The sequence below is a fragment of the Salvelinus fontinalis genome, chromosome 11 (genome assembly GCF_029448725.1).
Source record: "Salvelinus fontinalis isolate EN_2023a chromosome 11, ASM2944872v1, whole genome shotgun sequence".
Classification (NCBI taxonomy): Eukaryota; Metazoa; Chordata; class Actinopteri; order Salmoniformes; family Salmonidae; genus Salvelinus; species Salvelinus fontinalis.
This window is the reverse complement of record NC_074675.1, coordinates 7549342-7570517: the sequence shown is the minus strand read 5'-3', so window position 1 is coordinate 7570517 and position 21176 is coordinate 7549342.

Here is a 21176-nt window from a genome sequence, read left to right as displayed (position 1 = left end):
AGCTAGTCAATACAATCATACGTTTAGTTCCCTTAAATGGGGGGGGGGACTATGTACAACAAGTGCTGTAATTTCTAAACAGTTGAGCCGATATGGATGACGTTTCCCTCAAATGAAAGTGGACAGTCTGCACATTAACCTCATAGTCATTGTATAGTTTTAAGTACAGAGCCAAAACAACAGAAAATGTGTCACTGTCCCAAAACTTGTGGAACTCACTGTATAGACCTATATCTCTCTCTAAACATTGTCTGTTATAACGGTAACTACAGACCTACATCTCTCTCTAAACATTGTCTGTGATAACAGTAACTACAGACCTACATCTCTCTCTAAACATTGTCTGTGATAACGGTAACTACAGACCTACATCTCTCTCTAAACAGTGTCTGTGATAATGGTAGTTACAGACCTATATCTCTCTCTAAACAGTGTCTGTGATAACGGTAACTACAGACCTACATCTCTCTCTAAACAGTGTCTGTGATAATGGTAGCTACAGACCTACATCTCTCTCTAAACAGTGTCTGTGATAACAATAACTACAGACCTACATCTCTCTCTAAACAGTGTCTGTGATAATGATAGCTACAGACCTATATCTCTCTCTAAACAGTGTCTGTGATAACGGTAGCTACAGACCTATATCTCTCTCTAAACATTGTCTGTTATAACGGTAGCTTCAGACCTACATCTCTCTCTAAACAGTGTCTGTTATAACGGTAGCTACAGACCTACATCTCTCTCTAAACAGTGTCTGTTATAACGGTAGCTACAGACCTACATCTCTCTCTAAACAGTGTCTGTGATAACGGTAACTACAGACCTACATCTCTCTCTAAACTGTGTCTGTGATAATGGTATCTACAGACCTACATCTCTCTCTAAACAGTGTCTGTGATAATGGTATCTACAGACCTACATCTCTCTCTAAACTGTGTCTGTGATAATGGTATCTACAGGCCTACATCTCTCTCTAAACAGTGTCTGTGATAATGGTATCTACAGGCCTACATCTCTCTCTAAACAGTGTCTGTGATAACGGTAACTACAGACCTCTCTCTAAACAGTGTCTGTGATAATGGTAGTTACAGGCCTACATCTCTCTCTAAACAGTGGCTGTGATAATGGTAGTTACAGGCCTACACCTCTCTCTCTAAACAGTGTCTGTGATAACGGTAACTACAGACCTCTCTCTAAACATTGTCTATGATAACAGTAACTACAGACCTACACCTCTCTCTCTAAACAGTGTCTGTGATAATGGTAGTTACAGGCCTACATCTCTCTCTAAACAGTGGCTGTGATAATGGTAGTTACAGGCCTACATCTCTCTCTAAACAGTGGCTATGATAACAGTATCTACAGGCCTACACCTCTCTCTAAACAGTGTCTGTGATAATGATAGTTACAGGCCTACACCTCTCTCTAAACAGTGTCTGTGATAATGATAGTTACAGGCCTACACCTCTCTCTAAACTGTGGCTGTGATAATGGTAGTTACAGGCCTACATCTCTCTCTAAACAGTGGCTGTGATAATGATAGTTACAGGCCTACACCTCTCTCTCTAAACATTGTCTATGATAACAGTATCTACAGGCCTACATCTCTCTCTAAACAGTGGCTGTGATAATGGTAGTTACAGGCCTACACCTCTCTCTCTGAATGTTTGGTCCAGTCCTAGGTGGACAGGTAGTTCCACAGCTGTTGCTGTTAGCTACTGTATAGCTGGCAGCAGTAAAGCTCACTCTTTCTCTGATGAATCACACGTTTCCATTGACCTAAAGTCCCTGACTCACACTGCCTGACCCAGATAAATACGAGACGCAGAAGATGACGTCTTCTCACACGGATGTTGATGAGGAGATTCAGCAAGAGCAGCCTCCTACCTAAAACATCCTCCAAAGAAATCTGCATCCCAAATGGTGTCCTGTTCACTATATAGTGCACTACTTTAGACCAGAGCCCTATTCCCTATATAGTACACTACTTTAGACCGGGGTCCTATTCCCTATATAGTGCACTACCTTAGACCAGAGCCCTATTCCCTATATAGTGCACTACTTTAGACAGAGCCCTATTCCCTATATAGTACACTACTTTAGACCAGGGTCCTATTCCCTATGTAGTGCACTACTTTAGACCAGGGCCCTATTCCCTATATAGTGCACTACTATAGACCAGAGACCTGTTCCCTATATAGTGCACTACTTTAGACAGAGCCCTATTCCCTATATAGTGGCACTACTTTAGACCAGAGCCCTATTCCCTATGTAGTGCCCTACTTTAGACCAGGGCCCTATTCCCTATAAAGTGCACTACTTTAGACCAGGGCCCTATTCCCTATATAGTACACTACTTTAGATCAGAGCCCTATTCCCTATATAGTGCACTACTATAGACCAGAGCCCTATTCCCTATATAGTACACTACTATAGACCAGGGCCCTATTCCCTATGTAGTGCACTACTTTAGACCAGGGCCCTATTCCCTATGTAGTGCACTACTTTAGACTAGAGCCGCCCTATTCCCTATGTAGTGCACTACTTTAGACCAGAGCCCTATTCCCTGTGTAGTGCACTACTTTAGACCAGAGCCCTATTCCCTATGTAGTGCACTACTTTAGACCAGAGCCCTATTCCTTATGTAGTGCACTACTTTAGACCAGAGCCCTATTCCCTATATAGTACACTACTATAGACCAGAGCCCTATTCTCTTTATAGTACACTACTATAGACCAGAGCCCTATTCCCTATATAGTGCACTACTTTAGACCAGAGCCCTATTCCCTATATAGTGCACTACTTTAGACGAGAGCCCTATTCCCTATATAGTACACTACTTTAGACCAGAGCCCTATTCCCTATATAGTACACTACTTTAGACCAGAGCCCTATTCCCTATATAGTGCACTACTTTAGACCAGAGCCCTATTCCCTATATAGTGCACTACTTTAGACCAGAGCCCTATTCCCTATATAGTGCACTACTTTAGACCAGAGCCCTATTCCCTATATAAGGGTGAAATGAGAAAAGGGTGCTATTTGGGATGTGTGTTTCTATTAACTTGTCCAGTGTTTTTTTGGTCCACATTTATGATGTTTGCAAAGAAAATAGATGGTACTATTGTCTTCTATGGTGTGTTTCCTTTCAACTGTCTGGTGTTGAATAAAACAGTAGACTATTGTCTTCTATGGTGTGTTTCCATTCTACTGTCTGGTGTTGATTAAAACAGTAAATGTCTTCTATGGTGTGTTTCCTGTCTGGTGTTGAATAAAACAGTAAATGTCTTCTATGGTGTGTTTCCTGTCTGGTGTTGATTAAAACAGTAAATGTCTTCTATGGTGTGTTTCCTTTCAACTGTCTGGTGTTGATTAAACAGTAGACTATTGTCTTCTATGGTGTGTTTCCATTTAACTGTCTGGTGTTGATTAAAACAGTAGACTATTGTCTTCTATGGTGTGTTTCCTGTCTGGTGTTGATTAAAACAGTAGACTATTGTCTTCTATGGTGTGTTTCCTTTCTACTGTCTGGTGTTGATTAAAACAGTAGACTAGTGTCTTCTATGGTGTGTTCCCTGTCTGGTGTTGATTAAAACAGCAGACTATTGTCTTCTATGGTGTGTTCCCTGTCTGGTGTTGATTAAAACAGCAGACTATTGTCTTCTATGGTGTGTTCCCTGTCTGGTGTTGATTAAAACAGCTGGACATAATGACGTCACACATAAGCATCAGCTGTCAGAGCTGCTCACCGATCACTGTACCTGTATACACAGCCCATCTGTAAATAGCACTCCCAACTACCTCATCCCCATATTATTACTTACCCTCTTGCTCTTTTGCACCCCAGTATCTCTACTTGCACATCATCATCTGCACATCTATCACTCCAGTATTAATGTTAAATTGTAATTATTTTCGCCTCTAGGGCCTATTTATCACCTTACCTCCCTACTTTTCTACATTTGCACTGTACATAGATCTTTCTATTGTGTTATTGACTGTATGTTTGTTTATGTGTAACTCTGTGTTGTTGTTGTTTGTGTCGCACTGCTTTGCTTTATCTTGTCCAGGTCGCAGTTGTAAATGAGAACTTGTTCTCAAAACTGGCCTACCTGGTTAAATAAAGGTGAAATTAAAATAAAGAAAAAACACTTTTTCTCCAAAACCTTGATTGTAGTGTAGTGGTCGAAGTGTTTCCATTAACCATTTAGACAAGTTGTACCTGAATAAATTGGGGACAGCCTGTATTCCCTCCCACCTATCTGCTTCATGTCTCAGGTAGCACGCAAAAAGACAGCTCGGATAGAATACAACAATTGACTCATATTTTCCATATTCTAATCATTGTCATGTGGTCACTTGTTGCCATGGTGAAACTTCAATCACGGAGGTCTAGTGACCCGAAACAATTTAAGGGTGAAACTTCAATGTAAATCAATTCAACCATTCTTGAAAGTCAAGACAATCCTTGTCTTGCAAATAAATATAATTATTTTATAGTTTAAGAACTAGATTTTAGTTTAATAAATAGATTTTTTGCAAGCAGTAGGCATTTAGAATTAAATGTAGATTGGGAGTGTTATAGTTATGCGATGACATCGTGTGCCTTCAGAATAATTCAGCACAGATACATCAATGTTAGTCGGTTGGCAGGTTTCCATTTGACCCCGGTGTGGAATAAAGGGAAATGTTAATGCCTGGGACCCCCCCAGCAGGGATAACGACCTCTACATTTCCATCTGCTTGACACGGGTGGATTTTTCTTTTGCAGACATTAACATGCAGGTCCAACAACATGGTGTTAGAGAGGTTTAATACAGCAGATATTAACATGCTGGTCCAACAACATAGTGTTAGAGGTTTAATACAGCAGATATTAACATGCTGGTCCAACAACATAGTGTCAGAGAGGTTTAATACAGCAGGTATTAACATGCTGGTCCATAGTGTTAGAGGTTTAATACAGCAGATATTAACATGCTGGTCCAACAACATGGTGTTAGAGGTTTAATACAGCAGATATTAACATGCTGGTCCATAGTGTTAGAGGTTTAATACAGCAGACATTAACATGCTGGTCCATAGTGTTAGAGGTTTAATACAGCAGATATTAACATGCTGGTCCATAGTGTTAGAGGTTTAATACAGCAGATATTAACATGCTGGTCCAACAACATGGTGTTAGAGGTTTAATACAGCAGATATTAACATGCTGGTCCATAGTGTTAGAGGTTTAATACAGCAGACATTAACATGCTGGTCCATAGTGTTAGAGTTTTAATACAGCAGATATTAACATGCTGGTCCATAGTGTTAGAGGTTTAATACAGCAGATATTAACATGCTGGTCCATAGTGTTAGAGGTTTAATACAGCAGACATTAACATGCTGGTCCAACAACATGGTGTTAGAGGTTTAATACAGCAGACATTAACATGCTGGTCCATAGTGTTAGAGGTTTAATACAGCAGACATTAACATGCTGGTCCATAGTGTTAGAGGTTTAATACAGCAGATATTAACATGCTGGTCCATAGTGTTAGAGGTTTAATACAGCAGATATTAACATGCTGGTCCATGGTGTTAGAGGTTTAATACAGCAGATATTAACATGCTGGTCCATAGTGTTAGAGGTTTAATACAGCAGATATTAACATGCTGGTCCATAGAGTTAGAGGTTTAATACAGCAGATATTAACATGCTGGTCCATAGAGTTAGAGGTTTAATACAGCAGATATTAACATGCTGGTCCAACAACATGGTGTTAGAGGTTTAATACGGCAGACATTAACATGCTGGTCCATAGTGTTAGAGGTTTAATACAGCAGATATTAACATGCTGGTCCAACAACATGGTGTTAGAGGTTTAATACAGCAGATATTAACATGCTGGTCTAACAACATGGTGTTAGAGGTTTAATACGGCAGACATTAACATGCTGGTCCATAGTGTTAGAGGTTTAATACAGCAGATATTAACATGCTGGTCCAACAACATAGTGTTATAGGTTTAATACAGCAGATATTAACATGCTGGTCCATAGTGTTAGAGGTTTAATACAGCAGATATTAACAAGCTGGTCCATAGTGTTAGAGGTTTAATACAGCAGACATTAACATGCTGGTCCATAGTGTTAGAGGTTTAATACAGCAGATATTAACATGCTGGTCCATAGTGTTAGAGGTTTAATACAGCAGACATTAACATGCTGGTCCATAGTGTTAGAGGTTTAATACAGCAGATATTAACATGCTGGTCCATAGTGTTAGAGGTTTAATACAGCAGATATTAACATGCTGGTCCATAGTGTTAGAGGTTTAATACAGCAGATATTAACATGCTGGTCCATAGTGTTAGAGGTTTAATACAGCAGATATTAACATGCTGGTCCATAGTGTTAGAGGTTTAATACAGCAGACATTAACATGCTGGTCCAACAACATGGTGTTAGAGGTTTAATACAGCAGGTATTAACATGCTGGTCCATAGTGTTAGAGGTTTAATACAGCAGACATTAACATGCTGGTCCATAGTGTTAGAGGTTTAATACAGCAGATATTAACATGCTGGTCCATAGTGTTAGAGGTTTAATACAGCAGATATTAACATGCTGGTCCAACAACATAGTGTTAGAGGTTTAATACAGCAGATATTAACATGCTGGTCCATAGTGTTAGAGGTTTAATACAGCAGATATTAACATGCTGGTCCAACAACATGGTGTTAGAGGTTTAATACAGCAGACATTAACATGCTGGTCCATAGTGTTAGAGGTTTAATACAGCAGATATTAACATGCTGGTCCAACAACATAGTGTTAGAGGTTTAATACAGCAGATATTAACATGCTGGTCCAACAACATGGTGTTAGAGGTTTAATACAGCAGACATTAACATGCTGGTCCATAGTGTTAGAGGTTTAATACAGCAGATATTAACATGCTGGTCCATGGTGTTAGAGGTTTAATACAGCAGATATTAACATGCTGGTCCAACAACATGGTGTTAGAGGTTTAATACAGCAGATATTCACATGCTGGTCCAACAACATAGTGTTAGAGGTTTAATACAGCAGACATTAACATGCTGGTCCATAGTGTTAGAGGTTTAATACAGCAGATATTAACATGCTGGTCCATAGTGTTAGAGGTTTAATACAGCAGATATTAACACGCTGGTACAACAACATGGTGTTAGAGGTTTAATACAGCAGATATTAACATGCTGGTCCATCAACATGGTGTTAGAGGTTTAATACAGCAGACATTAACATGCTGGTCAAACAACATGGTGTTAGAGGTTTAATACAGCAGACATTAACATGCTGGTCCATAGTGTTAGAGGTTTAATACAGCAGATATTAACATGCTGGTCCATAGTGTTAGAGGTTTAATACAGCAGATATTAACATGCTGGTCCATCAACATAGTGTCAGAGAGGTTTAATACAGCAGATATTAACACGCTGGTACAACAACATGGTGTTAGAGGTTTAATACAGCAGATATTAACATGCTGGTCCATCAACATGGTGTTAGAGGTTTAATACAGCAGACATTAACATGCTGGTCCAACAACATGGTGTTAGAGGTTTAATACAGCAGACATTAACATGCTGGTACATAGTGTTAGAGGTTTAATACAGCAGACATTAACATGCTGGTCCAACAACATAGTGTCAGAGAGGTTTAATACAGCAGACATTAACATGCTGGTCCATAGTGTTAGAGGTTTAATACAGCAGACATTAACATGCTGGTCCATGGTGTTAGAGGTTTAATACAGCAGACATTAACATGCTGGTCCATAGTGTTAGAGGTTTAATACAGCAGATATTAACATGCTGGTCCATAGTGTTAGAGGTTTAATACAGCAGACATTAACATGCTGGTCCATAGTGTTAGAGGTTTAATACAGCAGACATTAACATGCTGGTCCATAGTGTTAGAGGTTTAATACAGCAGATATTAACATGCTGGTCCAACAACATAGTGTTAGAGGTTTAATACAGCAGATATTAACATGCTGGTCCATAGTGTTAGAGGTTTAATACAGCAGATATTAACATGCTGGTCCAACAACATAGTGTCAGAGAGGTTTGATACAGCAGACATTAACATGCTGGTCCATAGTGTTAGAGGTTTAATACAGCAGATATTAACATGCTGGTCCATAGTGTTAGAGGTTTAATACAGCAGATATTAACATGCTGGTCCAACAACATAGTGTTAGAGGTTTAATACAGCAGATATTAACATGCTGGTCCATAGTGTTAGAGGTTTAATACAGCAGACATTAACATGCTGGTCCATCAACATAGTGTCAGAGAGGTTTAATACAGCAGGTATTAACATGCTGGTCCATAGTGTTAGAGGTTTAATACAGCAGGTATTAACATGCTGGTCCATAGTGTTAGAGGTTTAATACAGCAGATATTAACATGCCTGTCCATAGTGTTAGAGGTTTAATACAGCAGACATTAACATGCTGGTCCAACAACATGGTGTTAGAGGTTTAATACAGCAGACATTAACATGCTGGTCCAACAACATGGTGTTAGAGGTTTAATACAGCAGACATTAACATGCTGGTCCATAGTGTTAGAGGGTTAATACAGCAGACATTAACATGCTGGTCCATAGTGTTAGAGGTTTAATACAGCAGATATTAACATGCTGGTCCATAGTGTTAGAGGTTTAATACAGCAGATATTAACATGCTGGTCCATAGTGTTAGAGGGTTAATACAGCAGACATTAACATGCTGGTCCAACAACATGGTGTTAGAGAGGTTTAATACAGCAGATATTAACATGCTGGTCCATAGTGTTAGAGGTTTAATACAGCAGATATTAACATGCTGGTCCAACAACATGGTGTTAGAGGTTTAATACAGCAGATATTAACATGCTGGTCCATAGTGTTAGAGGTTTAATACAGCAGATATTAACATGCTGGTCAAACAACATGGTGTTAGAGGTTTAATACAGCAGACATTAACATGCTGGTCCATAGTGTTAGAGGGTTAATACAGCAGACATTAACATGCTGGTCCATAGTGTTAGAGGTTTAATACAGCAGATATTAACATGCTGGTCCATAGTGTTAGAGGTTTAATACAGCAGATATTAACATGCTGGTCCATAGTGTTAGAGGGTTAATACAGCAGACATTAACATGCTGGTCCAACAACATGGTGTTAGAGGTTTAATACAGCAGATATTAACATGCTGGTCCAACAACATAGTGTTAGAGGTTTAATACAGCAGACATTAACATGCTGGTCCAACAACATGGTTTTAGAGGTTTAATACAGCAGACATTAGCATGCTGGTCCAACAACATGGTGTTAGAGGTTTAATACAGCAGACATTAACATGCTGGTCCAACAACATAGTGTTAGAGGTTTAATACAGCAGACATTAACATGCTGGTCCAACAACATGGTGTTAGAGGTTTAATACAGCAGACATTAACATGCTGGTCCAACAACATAGTGTTAGAGGTTTAATACAGCAGACATTAACATGCTGGTCCAACAACATAGTGTCAGAGAGGTTTAATACAGCAGATATTAACATGCTGGTCCATAGTGTTAGAGGTTTAATACAGCAGATATTAACATAATGGTCCAACAACATAGTGTTAGAGGTTTAATACAGCAGATATTAACATGCTGGTCCATAGTGTTAGAGGTTTAATACAGCAGATATTAACATGCTGGTCCAACAACATAGTGTCAGAGAGGTTTGATACAGCAGACATTAACATGCTGGTCCATAGTGTTAGAGGTTTAATACAGCAGATATTAACATGCTGGTCCATAGTGTTAGAGGTTTAATACAGCAGATATTAACATGCTGGTCCAACAACATAGTGTTAGAGGTTTAATACAGCAGATATTAACATGCTGGTCCATAGTGTTAGAGGTTTAATACAGCAGACATTAACATGCTGGTCCATCAACATAGTGTCAGAGAGGTTTAATACAGCAGATATTAACATGCTGGTCCAACAACATAGTGTTAGAGGTTTAATACAGCAGATATTAACATGCTGGTCCATAGTGTTAGAGGTTTAATACAGCAGATATTAACATGCTGGTCCAACAACATAGTGTTAGAGGTTTAATACAGCAGATATTAACATGCTGGTCCATAGTGTTAGAGGGTTAATACAGCAGATATTAACATGCCTGTCCATAGTGTTAGAGGTTTAATACAGCAGACATTAACATGCTGGTCCATGGTGTTAGAGGTTTAATACAGCAGACATTAACATGCTGGTCCAACAACATGGTGTTAGAGGTTTAATACAGCAGACATTAACATGCTGGTCCAACAACATGGTGTTAGAGGTTTAATACAGCAGACATTAACATGCTGGTCCATAGTGTTAGAGGGTTAATACAGCAGACATTAACATGCTGGTCCATAGTGTTAGAGGTTTAATACAGCAGATATTAACATGCTGGTCCATAGTGTTAGAGGTTTAATACAGCAGATATTAACATGCTGGTCCATAGTGTTAGAGGGTTAATACAGCAGACATTAACATGCTGGTCCAACAACATGGTGTTAGAGAGGTTTAATACAGCAGATATTAACATGCTGGTCCATAGTGTTAGAGGTTTAATACAGCAGATATTAACATGCTGGTCCAACAACATGGTGTTAGAGGTTTAATACAGCAGATATTAACATGCTGGTCCATAGTGTTAGAGGTTTAATACAGCAGATATTAACATGCTGGTCAAACAACATGGTGTTAGAGGTTTAATACAGCAGACATTAACATGCTGGTCCATAGTGTTAGAGGGTTAATACAGCAGACATTAACATGCTGGTCCATAGTGTTAGAGGTTTAATACAGCAGATATTAACATGCTGGTCCATAGTGTTAGAGGTTTAATACAGCAGATATTAACATGCTGGTCCATAGTGTTAGAGGGTTAATACAGCAGACATTAACATGCTGGTCCAACAACATGGTGTTAGAGGTTTAATACAGCAGATATTAACATGCTGGTCCAACAACATAGTGTTAGAGGTTTAATACAGCAGACATTAACATGCTGGTCCAACAACATGGTTTTAGAGGTTTAATACAGCAGACATTAGCATGCTGGTCCAACAACATGGTGTTAGAGGTTTAATACAGCAGACATTAACATGCTGGTCCAACAACATAGTGTTAGAGGTTTAATACAGCAGACATTAACATGCTGGTCCAACAACATGGTGTTAGAGGTTTAATACAGCAGACATTAACATGCTGGTCCAACAACATAGTGTTAGAGGTTTAATACAGCAGACATTAACATGCTGGTCCAACAACATAGTGTCAGAGAGGTTTAATACAGCAGATATTAACATGCTGGTCCATGGTGTTAGAGGTTTAATACAGCAGACATTAACATGCTGGTCCATAGTGTTAGAGGTTTAATACAGCAGATATTAACATGCTGGTCCATAGTGTTAGAGGTTTAATACAGCAGATATTAACATGCTGGTCCAACAACATGGTGTTAGAGGTTTAATACAGCAGATATTAACATGCTGGTCCAACAACATGGTGTTAGAGGTTTAATACAGCAGATATTAACATGCTGGTCCATGGTGTTAGAGGTTTAATACAGCAGACATTAACATGCTGGTCCATAGTGTTAGAGGTTTAATACAGCAGATATTAACATGCTGGTCCAACAACATGGTGTTAGAGGTTTAATACAGCAGACATTAACATGCTGGTCCATAGTGTTAGAGGTTTAATAGAGCAGACATTAACATGCTGGTCCAACAACATGGTGTTAGAGGTTTAATACAGCAGATATTAACATGCTGGTCCATAGTGTTAGAGGTTTAATACAGCAGACATTAACATGCTGGTCCATAGTGTTAGAGGTTTAATACAGCAGATATTAACATGCTGGTCCATAGTGTTAGAGGTTTAATACAGCAGATATTAACATGCTGGTCCAACAACATGGTGTTAGAGGTTTAATACAGCAGACATTAACATGCTGGTCCAACAACATAGTGTTAGAGGTTTAATACAGCAGACATTAACATGCTGGTCCAACAACATAGTGTCAGAGAGGTTTAATACAGCAGATATTAACATGCTGGTCCATAGTGTTAGAGGTTTAATACAGCAGATATTAACATGCTGGTCCATAGTGTTAGAGGGTTAATACAGCAGACATTAACATGCTGGTCCATAGTGTTAGAGGTTTAATACAGCAGATATTAACATGCTGGTCCATAGTGTTAGAGGTTTAATACAGCAGATATTAACATGCTGGTCCATAGTGTTAGAGGGTTAATACAGCAGACATTAACATGCTGGTCCAACAACATGGTGTTAGAGAGGTTTAATACAGCAGATATTAACATGCTGGTCCATAGTGTTAGAGGTTTAATACAGCAGATATTAACATGCTGGTCCAACAACATGGTGTTAGAGGTTTAATACAGCAGATATTAACATGCTGGTCCATAGTGTTAGAGGTTTAATACAGCAGATATTAACATGCTGGTCAAACAACATGGTGTTAGAGGTTTAATACAGCAGACATTAACATGCTGGTCCATAGTGTTAGAGGGTTAATACAGCAGACATTAACATGCTGGTCCATAGTGTTAGAGGTTTAATACAGCAGATATTAACATGCTGGTCCATAGTGTTAGAGGTTTAATACAGCAGATATTAACATGCTGGTCCATAGTGTTAGAGGGTTAATACAGCAGACATTAACATGCTGGTCCAACAACATGGTGTTAGAGGTTTAATACAGCAGATATTAACATGCTGGTCCAACAACATAGTGTTAGAGGTTTAATACAGCAGACATTAACATGCTGGTCCAACAACATGGTTTTAGAGGTTTAATACAGCAGACATTAGCATGCTGGTCCAACAACATGGTGTTAGAGGTTTAATACAGCAGACATTAACATGCTGGTCCAACAACATAGTGTTAGAGGTTTAATACAGCAGACATTAACATGCTGGTCCAACAACATGGTGTTAGAGGTTTAATACAGCAGACATTAACATGCTGGTCCAACAACATAGTGTTAGAGGTTTAATACAGCAGACATTAACATGCTGGTCCAACAACATAGTGTCAGAGAGGTTTAATACAGCAGATATTAACATGCTGGTCCATGGTGTTAGAGGTTTAATACAGCAGACATTAACATGCTGGTCCATAGTGTTAGAGGTTTAATACAGCAGATATTAACATGCTGGTCCATAGTGTTAGAGGTTTAATACAGCAGATATTAACATGCTGGTCCAACAACATGGTGTTAGAGGTTTAATACAGCAGATATTAACATGCTGGTCCAACAACATGGTGTTAGAGGTTTAATACAGCAGATATTAACATGCTGGTCCATGGTGTTAGAGGTTTAATACAGCAGACATTAACATGCTGGTCCATAGTGTTAGAGGTTTAATACAGCAGATATTAACATGCTGGTCCAACAACATGGTGTTAGAGGTTTAATACAGCAGACATTAACATGCTGGTCCATAGTGTTAGAGGTTTAATAGAGCAGACATTAACATGCTGGTCCAACAACATGGTGTTAGAGGTTTAATACAGCAGATATTAACATGCTGGTCCATAGTGTTAGAGGTTTAATACAGCAGACATTAACATGCTGGTCCATAGTGTTAGAGGTTTAATACAGCAGATATTAACATGCTGGTCCATAGTGTTAGAGGTTTAATACAGCAGATATTAACATGCTGGTCCAACAACATGGTGTTAGAGGTTTAATACAGCAGACATTAACATGCTGGTCCAACAACATAGTGTTAGAGGTTTAATACAGCAGACATTAACATGCTGGTCCAACAACATAGTGTCAGAGAGGTTTAATACAGCAGATATTAACATGCTGGTCCATAGTGTTAGAGGTTTAATACAGCAGATATTAACATGCTGGTCCATAGTGTTAGAGGTTTAATACAGCAGATATTAACATGCTGGTCCAACAACATGGTGTTAGAGGTTTAATACAGCAGACATTAACATGCTGGTCCAACAACATGGTGTTAGAGGTTTAATACAGCAGACATTAACATGCTTGTCCATAGTGTTAGAGGTTTAATACAGCAGATATTAACATGCTGGTCCATAGTGTTAGAGGTTTAATACAGCAGACATTAACATGCTGGTCCATAGTGTTAGAGGTTTAATACAGCAGATATTAACATGCTGGTCCATAGTGTTAGAGGTTTAATACAGCAGATATTAACATGCTGGTCCAACAACATGGTGTTAGAGGTTTAATACAGCAGATATTAACATGCTGGTCCATAGTGTTAGAGGTTTAATACAGCAGACATTAACATGCTGGTCCAACAACATGGTGTTAGAGGTTTAATACAGCAGACATTAACATGCTGGTCCAACAACATAGTGTTAGAGGTTTAATACAGCAGACATTAACATGCTGGTCCAACAACATAGTGTCAGAGAGGTTTAATACAGCAGACATTAACATGCTGGTCCAACAACATAGTGTTAGAGGTTTAATACAGCAGACATTAACATGCTGGTCCATAGTGTCAGAGAGGTTTAATACAGCAGACATTAACATGCTGGTCCATAGTGTTAGAGGTTTAATACAGCAGATATTAACATGCTGGTCCATAGTGTCAGAGAGGTTTAATACAGCAGATATTAACATGCTGGTCCATAGTGTCAGAGAGGTTTAATACAGCAGACATTAACATGCTGGTCCATAGTGTTAGAGGTTTAATACAGCAGATATTAACATGCTGGTCCATAGTGTTAGAGGTTTAATACAGCAGATATTAACATGCTGGTCCAACAACATGGTGTTAGAGGTTTAATACAGCAGACATTAACATGCTGGTCCATAGTGTTAGAGGTTTAATACAGCAGACATTAACATGCTGGTCCATAGTGTTAGAGGTTTAATACAGCAGATATTAACATGCTGGTCCATAGTGTTAGAGGTTTAATACAGCAGACATTAACATGCTGGTCCATAGTGTTAGAGGTTTAATACAGCAGATATTAACATGCTGGTCCATAGTGTTAGAGGTTTAATACAGCAGATATTAACATGCTGGTCCAACAACATGGTGTTAGAGGTTTAATACAGCAGATATTAACATGCTGGTCCATGGTGTTAGAGGTTTAATACAGCAGACATTAACATGCTGGTCCATAGTGTTAGAGGTTTAATACAGCAGATATTAACATGCTGGTCCAACAACATGGTGTTAGAGGTTTAATACAGCAGACATTAACATGCTGGTCCATAGTGTTAGAGGTTTAATAGAGCAGACATTAACATGCTGGTCCAACAACATGGTGTTAGAGGTTTAATACAGCAGATATTAACATGCTGGTCCATAGTGTTAGAGGTTTAATACAGCAGACATTAACATGCTGGTCCATAGTGTTAGAGGTTTAATACAGCAGATATTAACATGCTGGTCCATAGTGTTAGAGGTTTAATACAGCAGATATTAACATGCTGGTCCAACAACATGGTGTTAGAGGTTTAATACAGCAGATATTAACATGCTGGTCCATAGTGTTAGAGGTTTAATACAGCAGATATTAACATGCTGGTCCAACAACATGGTGTTAGAGGTTTAATACAGCAGACATTAACATGCTGGTCCAACAACATAGTGTTAGAGGTTTAATACAGCAGACATTAACATGCTGGTCCAACAACATAGTGTCAGAGAGGTTTAATACAGCAGATATTAACATGCTGGTCCATAGTGTTAGAGGTTTAATACAGCAGATATTAACATGCTGGTCCATAGTGTTAGAGGTTTAATACAGCAGATATTAACATGCTGGTCCAACAACATGGTGTTAGAGGTTTAATACAGCAGACATTAACATGCTGGTCCAACAACATGGTGTTAGAGGTTTAATACAGCAGACATTAACATGCTGGTCCATAGTGTTAGAGGTTTAATACAGCAGATATTAACATGCTGGTCCATAGTGTTAGAGGTTTAATACAGCAGACATTAACATGCTGGTCCATAGTGTTAGAGGTTTAATACAGCAGATATTAACATGCTGGTCCATAGTGTTAGAGGTTTAATACAGCAGATATTAACATGCTGGTCCAACAACATGGTGTTAGAGGTTTAATACAGCAGATATTAACATGCTGGTCCATAGTGTTAGAGGTTTAATACAGCAGATATTAACATGCTGGTCCAACAACATGGTGTTAGAGGTTTAATACAGCAGACATTAACATGCTGGTCCAACAACATAGTGTCAGAGAGGTTTAATACAGCAGACATTAACATGCTGGTCCAACAACATAGTGTTAGAGGTTTAATACAGCAGACATTAACATGCTGGTCCATAGTGTCAGAGAGGTTTAATACAGCAGACATTAACATGCTGGTCCATAGTGTTAGAGGTTTAATACAGCAGATATTAACATGCTGGTCCATAGTGTCAGAGAGGTTTAATACAGCAGATATTAACATGCTGGTCCATAGTGTCAGAGAGGTTTAATACAGCAGACATTAACATGCTGGTCCATAGTGTTAGAGGTTTAATACAGCAGATATTAACATGCTGGTCCATAGTGTTAGAGGTTTAATACAGCAGATATTAACATGCTGGTCCAACAACATGGTGTTAGAGGTTTAATACAGCAGACATTAACATGCTGGTCCATAGTGTTAGAGGTTTAATACAGCAGACATTAACATGCTGGTCCATAGTGTTAGAGGTTTAATACAGCAGATATTAACATGCTGGTCCATAGTGTTAGAGGTTTAATACAGCAGACATTAACATGCTGGTCCATAGTGTTAGAGGTTTAATACAGCAGATATTAACATGCTGGTCCATAGTGTTAGAGGTTTAATACAGCAGATATTAACTTGCTGGTCCATAGTGTTAGAGGTTTAATACAGCAGATATTAACATGCTGGTCCATAGTGTTAGAGGTTTAATACAGCAGGTATTAACATGCTGGTCCATAGTGTTAGAGGTTTAATACAGCAGACATTAACATGCTGGTCCATAGTGTTAGAGGTTTAATACAGCAGATATTAACATGCTGGTCCAACAACATGGTGTTAGAGGTTTAATACAGCAGATATTAACATGCTGGTCCAACAACATAGTGTTAGAGGTTTAATACAGCAGACATTAACATGCTGGTCCAACAACATAGTGTCAGAGAGGTTTAATACAGCAGATATTAACATGCTGGTCCATAGTGTTAGAGGTTTAATACAGCAGACATTAACATGCTGGTCCATAGTGTTAGAGAGGTTTAATACAGCAGATATTAACATGCTGGTCCATAGTGTTAGAGGTTTAATACAGCAGATATTAACATGCTGGTCCATAGTGTTAGAGGTTTAATACAGCAGACATTAACATGCTGGTCCATAGTGTTAGAGAGGTTTAATACAGCAGATATTAACATGCTGGTCCAACAACATAGTGTTACAGGTTTAATACAGCAGATATTAACATGCTGGTCCATAGTGTTAGAGGTTTAATACAGCAGATATTAACATGCTGGTCCAACAACATGGTGTTAGAGGTTTAATACAGCAGATATTAACATGCTGGTCCATAGTGTTAGAGGTTTAATACAGCAGACATTAACATGCTGGTCCATAGTGTTAGAGGTTTAATACAGCAGATATTAACATGCTGGTCCAACAACATGGTGTTAGAGGTTTAATACAGCAGATATTAACATGCTGGTCCATAGTGTTAGAGGTTTAATACAGCAGATATTAACATGCTGGTCCAACAACACGGTGTTAGAGGTTTAATACAGCAGACATTAACATGCTGGTCCATGGTGTTAGAGAGGTTTAATACAGCAGACATTAACATGCTGGTCCATGGTGTTAGAGAGGTTTAATACAGCAGATATTAACATGCTGGTCCAACAACATCACCATTCTGACACCACTAGGCTCCCTGTCACCACTCTGACACTGCTAGGCTCTCTGTCACCATTCTGTCCCCGCTAGACCCCCTGTCACCACTCTGACACCACTAGGATCCCTGTCACCATTCTGTCCCCTCTAGACCCCCTGTCACCACTCTGACACCACTAGACCTCCTGTCACCACTCTGACACCACTAGGCTCCCTGTCACCACTCTGACACTGCTAGGCCCCCTGTCACCACTCTGACACCACTAGGCTCCCTGTCACCACTCTTACACTGGTAGTCTCCCTGTCACCACTCTGACACTGCTAGACTCACTGTTACCACTCTGACACCGCTAGGCCCCCTGTCACCACTCTGACACTGCTAGACTCACTGTTACCATTCTGTCCCCGCTAGACCCCCTGTCACCACTCTGACACCGCTAGGCCCCCTGTCACCACTCTGACACCACTAGACCTCCTGTCACCACTCTGACACCACTAGGCTCCCTGTCACCACTCTGACACTGCTAGGCCCCCTGTCACCACTCTGACACCACTAGGCTCCCTGTCACCACTCTTACACTGGTAGTCTCCCTGTCACCACTCTGACACTGCTAGACTCACTGTCACCACTCTGACACTGCTAGGCTCCCTGTCACCACTCTTACACTGGTAGTCTCCCTGTCACCTCTCTGACACCACTAGGTTCCCTGTCACCACTCTGTAACCGCTAGACCCCCTATCACCACTCTGACACTGCTAGACTCCCTGTCACCACTCTGACACTGCTAGACTCCCTGTCACCACTCTGACACCACTAGGCCCCCTGTCACCTCTCTGACACCACTAGGTTCCCTGTCACCACTCTGTAACCGCTAGACCCCCTGTCACCACTCTGACACTGCTAGACTCCCTGTCACCAATCTGACACCGCTAGGCCCCCTGTCACCAATCTGACACCGCTAGGCCCCCTGTCACCACTCTGACACCGCTAGACCCCCTGTCACCAATCTGACACCGCTAGACTCCCTGCCAAGTCAGATCCTCTAATGTAGAGGTGGCAGCCATAGTTCAGGAGGGTCTGCCTCACAATACTGTTGTAGAAACTTGACTTTACCATAGCCTCATTTGATCTAGTTATTGTCATTTTCTCTCTCTCTCTCTCTCTCTCTCTCTCTCTCTCTCTCCCTCTCTCTCTCTCTCTCTCTCTCCCTCCCTCCCTCCCTCCCTCCCTCCCTCCCTCCCTCCCTCCCTCTCCCTCCCTCTCCCTCCTTCCCTCCCTCTCCCTCCCTCTCCCTCCCTCCCTTGCGTGCCTCTAGAAAAGTGCCTGAAGAATGCTGCACTGTGTCTGTCCAAGCCTGTTCTGCTGATGAGCAATCAATCCAGAGTATGTACAGCTTCCTTTCCCACTTTTACGTCAATTGATAAGATATAACTTTAAGTTCTGTGAAATATGTAAAGTGCTCGCCTGATCTCATGTCTGGAGCAGATGTACACATTTGTGCCAAACCCAATTTTTCTCAGATGTTTTCCTTCCTAAAATATCAGTGCTCTAACAGTGTCAATGAAAGATGAAGGAGGTTTCTTTATTATAAAAGTATACTATATATACAAAAGTATGTGGACACCCCTTCAGTTTAGTGGATTTGGCTATTGAAGCCACACCCGTTGCTAACAGGTGTATAAAATCGAGCACACCGCCATGCAATCTCCATAGAGAAGCATTGGCAGTAGAATGTCCTTACTGAAGAGCTCAGTGACTTTCAACGTGACACCGTCATAGGATTGTCACAATGCAGAGGCAGATGCAAGATGCAAGCAACGATGGTTTAATGAAATAGTTTACAGCATCAACAGGACAGACAGAATATACTCAGACAGAATCCAACCCAGGGCCTAAGGCACATCCTCTGATGATAGCGTGCTGAGAAATCCAAGGGAGTGAGTCCGGCTGGGTAGGAAGGAGCACAGCAGATAATCCCCACAAGGGCTGCGAGAGAAAGAGCACTGACACACGACACAACCTCAGGGAAGAAACAACGATCTGACAACAAGAAACACAGGTTACAGAACATATAAAGGGGAAGATAATTAATTCCAGCTGGCGCAGACAATCAGGCCAAGATTGGAAACCACGCCCACACAAACACAGGAGAGAGAGAGAGAGAGAGAGAGAGAGAGGCAGTGGATTCATGAACCGTGACAAGGATGCCACCTTTCCACCAAGTCAGTTCGTCAAATTTCTGCCCTGCTAGAACTGCCCTGGTCAACTGTAAGTGCTGTTATTTTGAAGTGGAAACGTCTAGGAGCAACAACGGCTGAGCCGCAAAGTGGTAGGACACACAAGCTCACAGAACGGGACCGCCGAGTGCTGAAGTGCATAAAAATCGTCTGTCCTCGGTTGCAACACTCACTACCGAGTTCCAAACTGCCCCTGGAAGCAACGTCAGCACAATAGCTGTTCATTGTCGGGAGCTTCATGAAATGGGTTTCCATGGCTGAGCAGCCGCACACAAGCCTAAGATCACCATGCGCAACGCCAAGCGTCAGCTGGAGTGGGGTAAAAGGCACCGCCATTGGACTCTGGAGCAGTGGAAACGAGTTCTCTGGAGTGATGAATCATACTTCACCATCTGGCAGTCCTACAAACAAATCTGGGTTTGACGGACGCCAGGAGAAACGCTACCTGCCCCAATGCAGGGTGCCAACTGTAAAATTTTGTGTAGGAGGAATAATGGTCTGAGGCTGTTTTTCATGGTTCGGGCTAGGCCGATGACATTCTAGACTATTCTGTGCTTCCAACTTTGTGGCTACAGTTTGGGGAAGGCCCTTTCCTCTTTCAGCATGACAATGCCCCAGTGCACAAAGCGAGGTCCATACAGAAATGATTTATTGAGATCGGTGTGGAAGAACTTGACTGGCCTGCACAGAGCCCTGACCTCAACCCCATCGAACACCTCTGGGATGAATTGGAACGCTGACGCCGATGTTCCAACATCTAGTGGAAAGCCTTCCCAGAAGAGTGGAGGCTGTTATAGCAGCAATGTTCCAACATCTAATGGAAAGCCTTCCCAGAAGAGTGGAGGCTGTTATAGCAGCAATGTTCCAACATCTAGTGGAAAGCCTTCCCAGAAGAGTGGAGGCTGTTACAGCAGCAATGTTCCAACATCTAGTGGAAAGCCTTCCCAGAAGAGTGGAGGCTGTTATAGCAGCAATGTTCCAACATCTAGTGGAA